Here is a 12,670-nt window from a genome sequence, read left to right as displayed (position 1 = left end):
GGTGACCTCAACTTTCAACCACAAAGGATTCCTGTAACCCCAATAAATGTCACTGAAGAACAAACAATTTGTTAGTCTTTGTTGGTATAAATACTATAAATATATGAAATTAGCCTAAAGCAAAAATACTTTAAAGTGCTTGCAACACAGTGGTTTATAGCCATTGGAATAAATATTCAAATCGTATGGAAAATGCTTGTTCTTCAAACATTTTTTTTCAATATATTTTAACGTTTCAAACACCGATCTGCAATAGGCAACGGAAAGAATGAAGAAGAATGAGATATTTTGCACGAACAATTACGGGATTATGGGTGCGGTCGGTTGAGCTCAGTCAACATAAATGGCGTGTGCCAATTAAACAAAGGGTCATAAATACCTACTATTTGTTGTTGTATTTCGGATACGTGAACAAAACACAGAAAACAGTCGAGCAAAGGTAACGAGGAAATTCACACCAACGAATTTATGAAAATTGCTAATAATTTATTGAACATTTTTGTTGTTTATTGTTTTCAGTTTTATTTTCGTTTTAGAACCTCTCGACAGCTTCGAGACAAATGTTTGAAAAGGCACACAATTTGATTAAGAAGACAACGCGTTGTTAGACGACTTTGGAAGAATGAATCAGGTCTATGAACATGAATCGACTTATTTTTGTATTCTAGTTTCTTTACACTGCGTACGAAGGTGCTCCAAACGCCTTATGACAGTCTCAGATGAGGTGAGGTTCGAACTTCTAATCGTTGATTGGTCTTGTGTGTTGTTTTATCTGTAAAACAAGAGAAAATGTAAATGATTACTTATTAAAGAATGAATATTTTTCAACCACTTCTTATTAAACATTTTAAAAATATTATAAAACTTTTCATCTTTGGCGTTCTCTAGACGAAAGGGACTTGGCTGGCCGACAACTCCATACATACTATACCAACACATGATACGAAGAAAATAGGTGCTGGAACCTATGTTGAATTCTACCTGTTAATATACTAAAATGAAAACAATTTTGGATGTTTCCATTTTATTCGGTAAACTTCGGAGACGATCTAAAGCCGAACCTTGCGTTGTGCCATTTGATTGTGCTGTTACAAATAGTTGTAATTTCATTTCACGCTTCAGCATCATTGACCATACGTCCTCTACTTTACGCTACTTCTCTTCTTGGCTTTAACGACCTTTACAGGTCACGCTGACCATTTCTAGCTTACTAGACTTATTTTACCACGTAGCCAGATAGTCAGTCCTTGCTACGGGGGGACGGTCCGAATGGAATTTGAACCCGGTCCGGCCGTGTGGACTGGCGCCGTTTATCACATGCACCACCGAGCCGCCCCAACTTCTACCTTACGCTACTTCTACCATCGAATATTCGATGTGGAATAATGCTGATGTATTTCTTCAGTGCCATGATGCATTGGTGCTAATACGAAAGGATTTTTGATTTTTCCATTACAAGTTCATGTTGAAGGTTGTCCAGACAGACGTAAATGTGTTACAACGTCTGCAAGATCACGGTCAAGTACATAAAGTTGAATACATTCCTAAACCCATTTCCATTAGTTTGTTTTATTGGATTTGTATATTGGTGAACCGAACGCAGTATTATTATTTCGTTGATTGGCAAAGATTCGGTGAAGAAAAGGCTAAAAAAGCAACCTGAATGCAAAGGTAATCCAGGAAATAATGTTTTTTCCTAGTAGTAAATTTTTGTCAGTATCCAAATACATAAATTGATTCTTGATCATTTGCCCGGGATTCCTATAAACATCGCATACTACTAAACTTAATATTACAGGAAACTTTAGCTCTACATTCGTAAAGCTACACGTTTGGTTATAAATATAAAATCACAAAGATTGCTCAGACACACTGTTGTACAACGTTACAAAGATAATAAGAGTGAGAATGAAATAGACCAAAGACGACGAAGCAAAAAGCTTCACCAAAAACCCTGTCAGTGAGCAGAAATGGAAAACAGATTGCACAAACACCACCATCCATGCGATGAAAACATACTCAGGAAACTAACAAACTGAGCTCAGAATGGAAAGAGCGTTAGAAAAGCAGGGAAAAGCAAAAGCTTAGCTCGAATAAAATAGTTTTATGGTGGCATCCAAACCATTATCATCAGTCTCCTGTGTTGGAATCACGGAATTCAATCTCATGCACATGTCTGACATTAGTGATGGTGACTAAGGGAAAGATGTTACATAAGGTGAAGCTCAGGATAAATTTAAAACGAAATACACAGAAAGAATACGTATTTCAATTGTCTTAATCACAAATTTTCCAAAACAAAAATTATTATTAAACTAAGTTAGTAATAAGTAGAACGATAAATCAGACTATCAAACGATCAGGAAAGTTAGCAGACCAGATTGCTGCGCAATCGAGCAGCATCAATCCGTTCCAAAACCAGATGCGTATCACCATGCAGCCCAGCCAAAGCGTCAAGGGAATGTATGTATCATTGAAACTCCCATCGCACAAACTCACGTCCTATTTGATGGTATAAGAATGTACGCGATGCTGTGAAAATCGCGACACAAATGGCGAACCAAAGTTGAACCGGAGCTGAACTCTCGGTTGGGAATCAGAGCCACATTTTATGTGCACATCCGAGCACGTGTGTTTGTGTGATAGCTGATCGGATGCGCTGGAACAAGTAAAATAACCCCATATTTCTTCCCAAGGGTTTCAATGATGATGATGAAAATGACGATGACGATAATGATAACGACTGTCGAAAGCATATAAGAAAAATAAAAGAGCGCAGCTGTGTGTGAGTGAACGTTGCACAGTATCATCTTCATCATCGTCATCATCTTCACCAGCAACAATGATCAACTGCTGTATATACAACGATAGCTATCATTCCGTACTGAGAACAATCTTTATAATGATTATATTTCGTTGGGTTGCGATTTTTTTAGGTTGCAAAAACAGTGACCCTTAAAGCCCACGGTGAATTCTCGACGTGAATCTCTTCATTTGATTGCCGTGTGTTGATTTAAATTGAAAAAAAGCAAGAAAATTATTTGCTTCCATTTTCCCCGTGTGTCCTGTATTTAGTTGGAGTTGTACATGCGTTGTGCTGAGGTCTTCTACTAAAGAATTGAGTGGCCGCTTCTCCCATCATTTATTAAGATTATTTTTAAGTTCTGAGTGTTTTCTGTGCACACAGATGCAGTTTTTGTCACAGTTCTACAATCTGACATTCCGCTCTTATGCATGAAATAGGGCGTACCGGTGATGTATGAATAGGGTGGCTCGGTGGTGTAAACGGTGCCGATTCCACACGACTGGACCGGGTTTCAAAACCCATCTGGACCGTCGCCTCATAGCAAGGATTGATTATCAATCAATTTGCTAAAAATAATCCTAGTCAGCAAGAAATAGCCGGCATGACATGAAAAGGTTCTTAAATCAAGAAGAAAGAATATTTCGAATGCAGTTTTTAATTATATTGTCAGTTTGTCGCACAAGCGCAGTCCAATACCAAATCATGGAAAGGACTGAACGATTTCAGTTCTTGATGTTGTATAGGAAAAGCATTTTTATGTTAGAACAAAAACGTTCATTATGATATTTCTTTTTTTACACTATTCCTTTTAGGTCTATTATGTAGATTAGGTCAAATAGATCGATAATTGTAAAGTTCGAAGTCCGTTCGTAAATTAATCTTTCCGCAAAATATTATATACCTTTGCCATTATTGCTTCTCTGTTTGTTTAGTTTAAAAAAAAATCGTAAAACAGTTTACAAACTTAAAATTTACTTTCGTCAGTTGACACTTCGGTCAACTTTTGTTTTCCTTTTGTATTCCTTTCCTTTTGTATTTTGTTGTATATTTTGTATTTGTATTGCACTCCTGTAATAGTCATATCCTTGTGTTGTAATAGTCCTCTTATATTCTACAGTTCTTCTCTAGTGGACCTCAAATTAAAAAAAAAAAAACATTAAAAGATGTCCCACTATTTAAATTTGTGGTTTTCATTTATTTATGGTTTAAAGCGCCAAATGTGAATATCACTTAATTATTAAAAATAAATTGTACTCTACATTTTAATTGTCTTTACGGTCAGATTTTTTAAAATTAAATTCTTTTCATCATACTTTTACAAACACTTAAGATTACAAACACTTAAGAAGAACACTTAAGACATAACCTAAAGCTAGAACATAATCTAACACATTCCATGTTCCTCTGTTTCATAAAAAGGTTAAATTTTTTCGGTTTACTTTTGCGAAAGCAGTGAGGGAAATGGATTATTAACTAAGAACATTTACCTCTACGCACACCCCAATGCTGCCTTAGATCGTTGGTAAAGGAGAAGAAAATCTGTTTTAAAAAGTCATAAAACCGACCTAAACCTCCAAGCTTTCTTCCTGTATCACTGACTGTCTGCTGCAGTACAGCTGGGAAGAACCGGATTACATTAGTATAATGATAAATTTATGGATTCATCCTCAGACTGTGATCCCTGGTGCTTTACCAACGTGTAAATATTACATCAAATGGCTTATGTCGCCAATGTTGTTGCAGGAAGAAAAGGGTGACTAATTAATTAAATCCACCTAAACTGGGCTGGGTTCCAGAACGTCGCAAAACATGTTTGAAAGCGGATTTTTCTTTACTGGGTAATGGTGTGTTAAATTAGGTGTTTAGTACTTGCGATTGCAGGCAGTGCTCATGTTATATATTTTAAAACATGCACTAAGATTTTTTTGCTATTTATTTGTTTTAATGTTTTAATTAACAAAGTCTAAAGGATCGATGATCAATAATGACGATTCACATTATTAAAGTAGTGAAATATTGAAGAGTTTAAACATCGCTACTTTTGGCTCAACATTGTCAACGATATTTTTGTCTTTGTCTGTCTGTAATAAATTTGTCTGTGAATAAGTCATTGCACTTGGAACTTTAGTTAAGAGACAAAATACTGTCATATAAAAGCTCAGAATATTTGAAGTCTCTTTATGTCAGGGATATGAGTTATTAGTCGATGGAGTAGCTGCCTTTAAATTATGTCGGAGTCATCGAATACTAAAGCAGAAACCCAGATCTAGGTACTTTTTAGTATTGATTGGTTCATTTGTCTTCGATGTCCAAATTGAATGTCCCTGTTTTATGCACATCACATTCGACTTCGAACGTTTTCGAGAGGAAATTGTTGGGACAAATATCTTTGGTAGCCAGCTACATCTGCTATGAATGGTAGAATCATTTTTAAGCGTTGATCAATTAGAAAACGTTTTACTTTCACATTGAACACGCTATGCAGTTGCAAATGCGCCGCAATCACAAGATATTATCAGTACGAATCGCATCCTAATCCTTTGCCTGTAAGCAGAACTGACAGAAAAGTCTGGCCCAGGCCTTCAGGTTGTAGTGCCACAAAGAAGGAGTAACAATTATTGTTATTTAAATTAAAATTGAAGAAGAGGACGGCAAATGTCTTTCGTAGAGCTAGTTTTTAAATTTATCGAATCATTCTTTTCCCAAGGACCGTTTGATTTGAGGACAGCAGGAATATCGGAAAAATTAATGTACCATATACAACTCAAATCATAGAACCCGTTTTACGCTCCCTTGTTTGCTTTGTAAGACAGAGTACTGGCCATAATAAAACAAAAATACGCACATCTGTGATAAAACAACTCAAAATAAGTAGTACTACGTTAAGACCACGTGTCAAGGAGACTGGTTTCGTTCAATGTGTCATTCGGTGTTGTGGTTTTCTTGTTATGAAAACACAACGTACAGTTTGCAGTTAAAAGCCAGCCTTTTGATTAGCCCACAAATATAATCGTGGGGCACAGTCTGTAGCGACACTTGTTAGTGCTGCCCGAGTACTTACTACCGTTGTTTATCAACCTGTGGTAGCGTCAACACGTGCAAGAAGGCTGTACTCTTGGCCAAAACAAAAATATTCTCACACTGCTCACATTATGTCCCCTTTGTGCGTTTGGACGAGGTTCGTCGTCAGTGCAGTTGTAATTCAATTTTCATCATGGCAGTGATATGTTCGTGCGTGGTCGTCTGCAGATGCGTTGCACTTGTTTCTACAACACAACGTATGACCCCTAAAAATTATTGCACGTGTCCTCCAATGGGAGGGTAATTTCCTAGTCATGTTTTTCGGGACACTTGGCTTACTTGAGGAATCAAAAACACTGTTAATGATTTATACAGAATATATAAGACATATACATAGCTTATATAGTTGTTACAACTAATACACAAAGATTGCAAAGCAAATAGATAATTGGCTCTATGAAATCATTGTGTTATCTATTCATAACACATTTTTCAGAACTAATCCTAGGCTTTACTGAGTTACACTTTCTCGTTTCACAATCAAAGATTTTCTTCAAGCTGTTTCTTCAAACATAAGCAGTTATTTTCCAAAATATATAAAAAACCAAAAATGATGTAACTATCAAAAGGAAATGAGAACTTAATAACTGTTTCAAAAATTAGACCAAAGGATCCAGTGTGAGTGTCATCGTGGTTCGAACCCTTTGCTATTGGTATTGTCACCGGAAAATACCGTGGTGATGATGTTCATTTAACGCACCGTTACGCTAAACGGCTTTGGATCCGTTCAACCCCTTTTTTATGGTACCCTCGAAAAGCGGAACCTTCCTTAAAAGAACCGGGGTGGAATATATTTGGATAATATTTATTTACGTAGGTATCGTGAACTATTCCACGGCACCTATCAAGCGCGTGGTGCTGCTAAATGTTAGTTGCCGGCACACGGTGGTTATGGTTGAGTGAATGCTAACTACTACGATGGACACCCTTTCTATATCCTGAGCAATCCCATGAGTAACGAACATTAGTGTTGGCCATAGCGGTGTACCCTTCATTTCAAACCATTCTCCGCGATAAATCAGCGGAAGATTTCGTGTGAAGAATGTTGTCTGATTTTCGATTTGATAAACGACGAAGGATCTTCTTTACAAATTATAGTACATTTTGATAAAATGTCATCGTTCTGTTGTATAAACAGGAAGTTAATTAAATCTATGAAGCTTAAAGTACAGCTTTTGCTGTTGACAAATCAATTTTATTTTTTTCCCAGCATCGAACCAATTCGTCAAAAATGTTCGACTTCATAATTCTAGTAGTTCTTTATATTTTTATCCTGCGATCATTTGTATCAGTTTCAAACACATTTGTCAACCGTCACATTATCTTGACATCGGAGATCCGATTGATTACTGATGAATTTGATACATTCACTTCTTTAGGTAAATATCTGTTTGATGCCTATCTTTCACTTTGTGAAGGTCAAAATAATGCCTGATGATTAATTTATAACCAGCATGAAAAACGTACTCATGGTGGTGGATAAAAAATGGAGCCCCTAAACGAGGGTGGCCGTGAAAGTATGTGTGAAAATTCATACGGGTATAATAATTTTTCATTACGGATGATTTTGTTGTGTTTGTCTTTTCGTACAATTTTGTTATAAAGAAGATGATGGATATGAAACAAAACAGTAATAATTATTTTGTTTTTTCATTTGATTCATAGCGGAAGTTTTTTTAAATAGTGAGATTCATATGAAACGCTTGTGAAAGAAGATTTTAATTTCTCAATCTAAAATTATTCCATCCTTTTAATGTACATCGACTCTATATTTGCTTTCGATCATTGCTTGAGTAGTTGTTAAGTAGTGTATTTTTTTAGTTATTAAGGCCATTAAATAAAAAAACTAAAAAAAAGATTGTTATACCCAGTCCTATTCCCCAAAGACTAGTGGTTCGGTTTTGAACCCGATTCATCGGGTTTTGAGATCGATTCATTAGAAATTTTTCTTTTTTTTGTTTAACAACTCATTTAAAGTCGTGTAAAATTATTTTTGTTTGGAAGTCTCCACAAGAAGTTACTCCGCATAAAATTACTGTCGTAATCGCTGGCAGTTTGTGGACATATTTCCACCGTGATTTATGGAAATACTGTTAATGAGCTATTAATTATATTGAAATTATCAAACCCTGTTCCCATCTTTCCAATCTGGCTACAGGACGAACATTTCATGGGGAGTAAACTGTTGCTTGTTGGCAAATTGGGGAGAAACTGTTGGCAGACTGTGAGGTATGAATCATATTTCAGATGAAATAATTGTATTCGGATTGTTTCAATTGGTTTAATAACGTAAAATAATTGATTATTCATGGTTGTTTTACATTTTACATAGAATATTTTGCCCTTTCCTCCTTTGTATGAAGCGACAGAGTTTTTGAGTCCCTTTTCCCTGATATTTAGATATCTGATAGAAATATGTCTCAATCTTCTTGAGAAAACGGTTAGAGTTAAGTAGGCAGAAGTGCTAAAAATTAAAAAAAAAATCACTTCAGAACGCTCTTATTTATATGTCACCATAATTGCATAGCTTTAAGCTGATTATGTATGACTCATTTTCGTTTAATGATCTGATCATCTTATCTTATCTTTTTTTATGTCGACCAAAAAAAAGATGATCCAGCATCGGTTTCCGATTGTGCTTGTTCCGCAGGTGAAGAAAATTTAAAGTATTCAATACTTTTGTATTTAATATCGCCGAAATAATTCTGAAAAAAAATTCCAGCAAGCTTTATTCACTATTGTTTGCCATCCATCAATTATAGAATGTTGAAGCCAGCTTCAAAAACAACTGCTAATTTATTCTGCAGTTTCTGCTTTTGTTTTTGGTGGATGTCTAGGGGGATAAATTGACACATGAACAGTGCCGACAGAAGCAGATGTAGATACTCTCAACGGCAAAGAATGTATAGTTGGACTGCCAAACAGCAATGTCACAATTGATCTTTGGCAAAAAAAAACTTTATAATAAAAAAACGAACATTGAGTAAAAGCATTATAAATTATCTTTTATTACAATTTTAAGATTAAGGTCCATTCTTTTAAACAAGTCTAAATTACCATGAAAATCTGTAGTATATCACCAACACAGCAAAGATTGCTGCATACTGAAAATTAATTTCACCCCTGCATCAGAAGTAAGCATGTGATGCTGTCAGCTGCATTCAATCCACTGCGTACGCTGTCTCGCGTACGAAGTTGTGACGGATGCAAACACTTGACAAGCGAAAAAAGCCGAAAAGCAATTACAGAAAATCCTACGCCATTTTTGGTTATGCTTTTTTTGGCTGACCATAACGCCAAGCATCACGCAATGACTGCAATGGATCTGAAACCATCACGAACTCCCCTGATACTGATCCCGTACCTCAACCATTCGGTGTTCTTAATCATCACACCGAACAAAATTCGCTGTCCAACACTGCAGAGAATGACGTGAAGCAGCCAAAAATGCTCCCCAAAAAGCCTCCAGTGTAATTATTTTTTCGTCGTTTTTAATTAACTACAGCATTGGCAAAGGGAAACAAACATTGCACAAATACAGGAGAGAAAAAAAAATCCCCAAACTGAAACATACTACCAAAATGTTCCAAATGCTTCAAAAAAAACCAAGGGATGATGAAATCCGTGGGACGATCGCGAAAACAAAACAAAAACAAATCCACCCTTGGATTACACGTTGAAACGTTTATGGATTAAGGGTGTTTTGGCTTTCCCATGCTGTCATTTTCGATTTCCCTTTACCGAATCGGATTGTTTCAAAACCCTGGCATTGTTGTTCGTATGTCCGGTGTGTATGGTCATATATTGAATTGGGGCAATTGAAGTTGGGTGGTGCTGTCCGTGGGGAGACACAAATCCAATGGAGTAGCTCTGTATGAATTATTATCACGTTGACAGAAACAGTGTGGTAGGTATGCAGAAATTGTTGAAAACTCATATCATCCGCAAAAGGCAACCAAAAAAAGAATTACTTTTCCGATGTGTGTTAAATATTTATAACGTATAACTCGCTGGTGGATTTTAAAAGTAAGGATAATTGAAATGAAGTTGAGTGTTATCGAGTTTTGTATGTGTATAAACAGAAGATTTATAGTAGTATAATGAAAAACACTAACTAAAAATTGCTTATCAGCTATAAGTTCTTTGAAAGTTCGATTAAATTTTGATAGAAAACAAAAAAAATTTTTTTTCAAAATTTTGAGGATTTTTGCATTGGGAGAAAAAGAAAGACGTTCAGGGCTTGATATGTCATCTTACTGACTTACTAAACCTATTTTTAACATGTATTTGGATAGTCAGTCCTTAACACGAGGAAACAGTTCGAATGAGATTTTGTACGGATCGTGTCGTGTGAAACTAGCGCCGTTCGAAACCCTGTTTGCTGTATTCAAAATAGAAAGTAATTTAATATATTTAAAATATAATAAAAAAATAGTGTAAAATAAATATATGAAATTATTTAGTTTAATACCTATAAAAGATAAACTTTTCAACACTGCTGTAAGCTTTGGTTTAAGTGGTTATACGTACCGTCGGCATTTTTTCGTTTATGATGACCTGTTGCTGCTGACACTTTCGTTGCTCTTTTTCAATTCATCGACAGTAATTCGAACTGTGTAAAGTTAGTTTCAGAAATCCTTTACATTCAATTATTCTTCCTATCCATATTCATGATTGACTTCTGTATTCACTTATATAAGTTTATTGTCAACGCATTTATTTAGTAACACCGATATTAGTATATTTTACATACACACATCACATATGTTTTCAGACAACTTTTTATAGTGCTATCAAGATGACTGTTCATTTAAACTAACACTCAATGCCTGAATTAAGTAACACAAGTATAATTTAGCCAAAGACAACAGTCTTAGAATGTTATGCATAAACATAAAACATCACACACAAAACGTTTGATAGTAAATGGGCACTACACGACCCTCCATGTGCTTTATTATGTTTTGGAAATAGAATAAAGAAAGCATTTGTTCCACTAATTCGTATCACGCTTGATATTCTCGTCAAACTTCAGTTCGCTACTGTTAGAATGCTGATGTGAGCTGCCCAACGATGCAAGGTTTGTCGCTGGAGTTCAGTAGTACCCACTGTGGATTGAGTAACTTTGTTGATGTTGGTGCACAACAACTCATTCAATGAGAGTGAATTTTCACGCGCATAAACCTCCCGAGTTTGTTAGACGATGCTTTCACTAACACTTTATCACACAATGTTGTCTCATCAGCTATCAGCTGTATCTCATACACTCTCTTACATATTCTTAGGTACTTTTTTTAGAAACCAGCCAATATCGACTACTGCACATCGGTTAGTAAGTTGAAAGAGTCACAACAACCCTTGTTTCGAAGCAAACTCACACTGAGAAGATCGAACTCTCCATAATCCAAGGGTTCTTCAAGTTTTGAAAGGATCAACAGTTTTCCGTTTTGTAGCCACGCCTCTTGTTGAACCACAGCTGAGGAACACTGGCAGCATGGTCACCCTTTTGAATACACGTGAGAAACTCTCTTTCTCATGTCTAAGCATGAGAATTTACATGGTTGCTCTCCGTCTCACTACCTTTGGCATGAGGTGCTGAAACTCACCCCTAGAAAATAAAAGTGCGACTTGTACAATGATTTCGCTCGCTACTTCTCACTATGCCAAGATAAATTAATTTTTATAAGGTTACGACTGATGAGAAGAGAATTCTAGTTCGGACAGATGCATTTTTTAAAATAAAGTCAATCTATGTGCCAAACCAAAACCTTAATGTGCCAGATTGTCCAAATATTATGATGCCAAAAATTATTATTCCCTTTGTAGATGATAATTGAAAGCAAAGACGAATCGATAAATAATTGACTTCTTGAATGGTATCTTAAGATAAATTGATTGATTCTTAAAAGCTAAATCGATTGGGGGCGGCCCGGTGCATGTGATAAACGACGCCCGTCCACACGGCAAAACCGGGTTCAAATCCCATCCGGACCGTCCCCCCGTAGCATGGACTGATTATCCTGCTACGTTTTAAAATAAGTCTTGACACGGCCTGGCCGTTCTAACCGAGCAAAAACAAAAAAAAGCTAAATCGATTATCACAGTTTAATCAAAATGTATGAATTCATGTAGATATTCTTCTCATTAATGCTTTACATACCCTTTAAATAATAAAATAAAAAATAACATACCCTTTATTAAATTATATTAGATATTAAACCTGATGTTCATTTGAAGTACCACCCTTTTGCAAACATACCGATTACAAATAAAAACATTTCTTGAAGCTTACGTGAAAATAAAAAGTATTTCTGATTTGTCGAGGAGCAACTTTTCAATGAATTGTGCAATTTTAAACGCTCCTTACATTTTATTTTAAACATCGAGTAACTTATTAGTTATTGTTAAAAAGTCACTAAAATAATGTGATAATAAAGTTGCATGTATCTTAAGTAAGTACAACTATATTAAACCTGTTGCTAATGAATCTGGATCGTAGAAATTATTGAATCGTAGTCTTAGAAATAAACTGAATTGACATGTTTTTAGGGTTTAATTTTGAAAAACCCAAAAGTACCGTGAATTAGATTAAATCCTTCATTTTATCGGCTCAACCGCGTTCTGTATGTCGTTTTTGTTTTTTTTTTGTGCACTTTGGTGCAAGCACTGGCTTCCAATGGCAAGAGTTTAGAACGAGCTGCATGAATGAACACATTGCTCGATTATTTTCAACAAATCAAAGATTTATTCAATTTCGCCAGATCTTTGCTATAAGTAGTGCTA

The 12,670-nt window shown here is 35.6% G+C and overlaps 1 long non-coding RNA gene across 1 annotated transcript; it reads right to left on the bottom strand.

Annotated features, from left to right (window-relative positions):
• Positions 1-451: 451 nt before the first annotated feature.
• On the bottom strand, positions 452-11,466 carry LOC125760539 (uncharacterized). The gene is made up of 2 exons (XR_007418015.1): positions 10,418-11,466; positions 452-772 (listed from the first exon to the last, which is right to left on the bottom strand). It is a non-coding gene; the product is annotated as an uncharacterized LOC125760539 (long non-coding RNA).
• Between the last annotated feature and the right edge of the window lie 1,204 nt (positions 11,467-12,670).

Source organism: Anopheles funestus, chromosome 2RL (assembly GCF_943734845.2).
Source record: "Anopheles funestus chromosome 2RL, idAnoFuneDA-416_04, whole genome shotgun sequence".
NCBI lineage: Eukaryota > Metazoa > Arthropoda > Insecta > Diptera > Culicidae > Anopheles > Anopheles funestus.
This window is presented reverse-complemented; position numbering and strand designations above follow the sequence as displayed.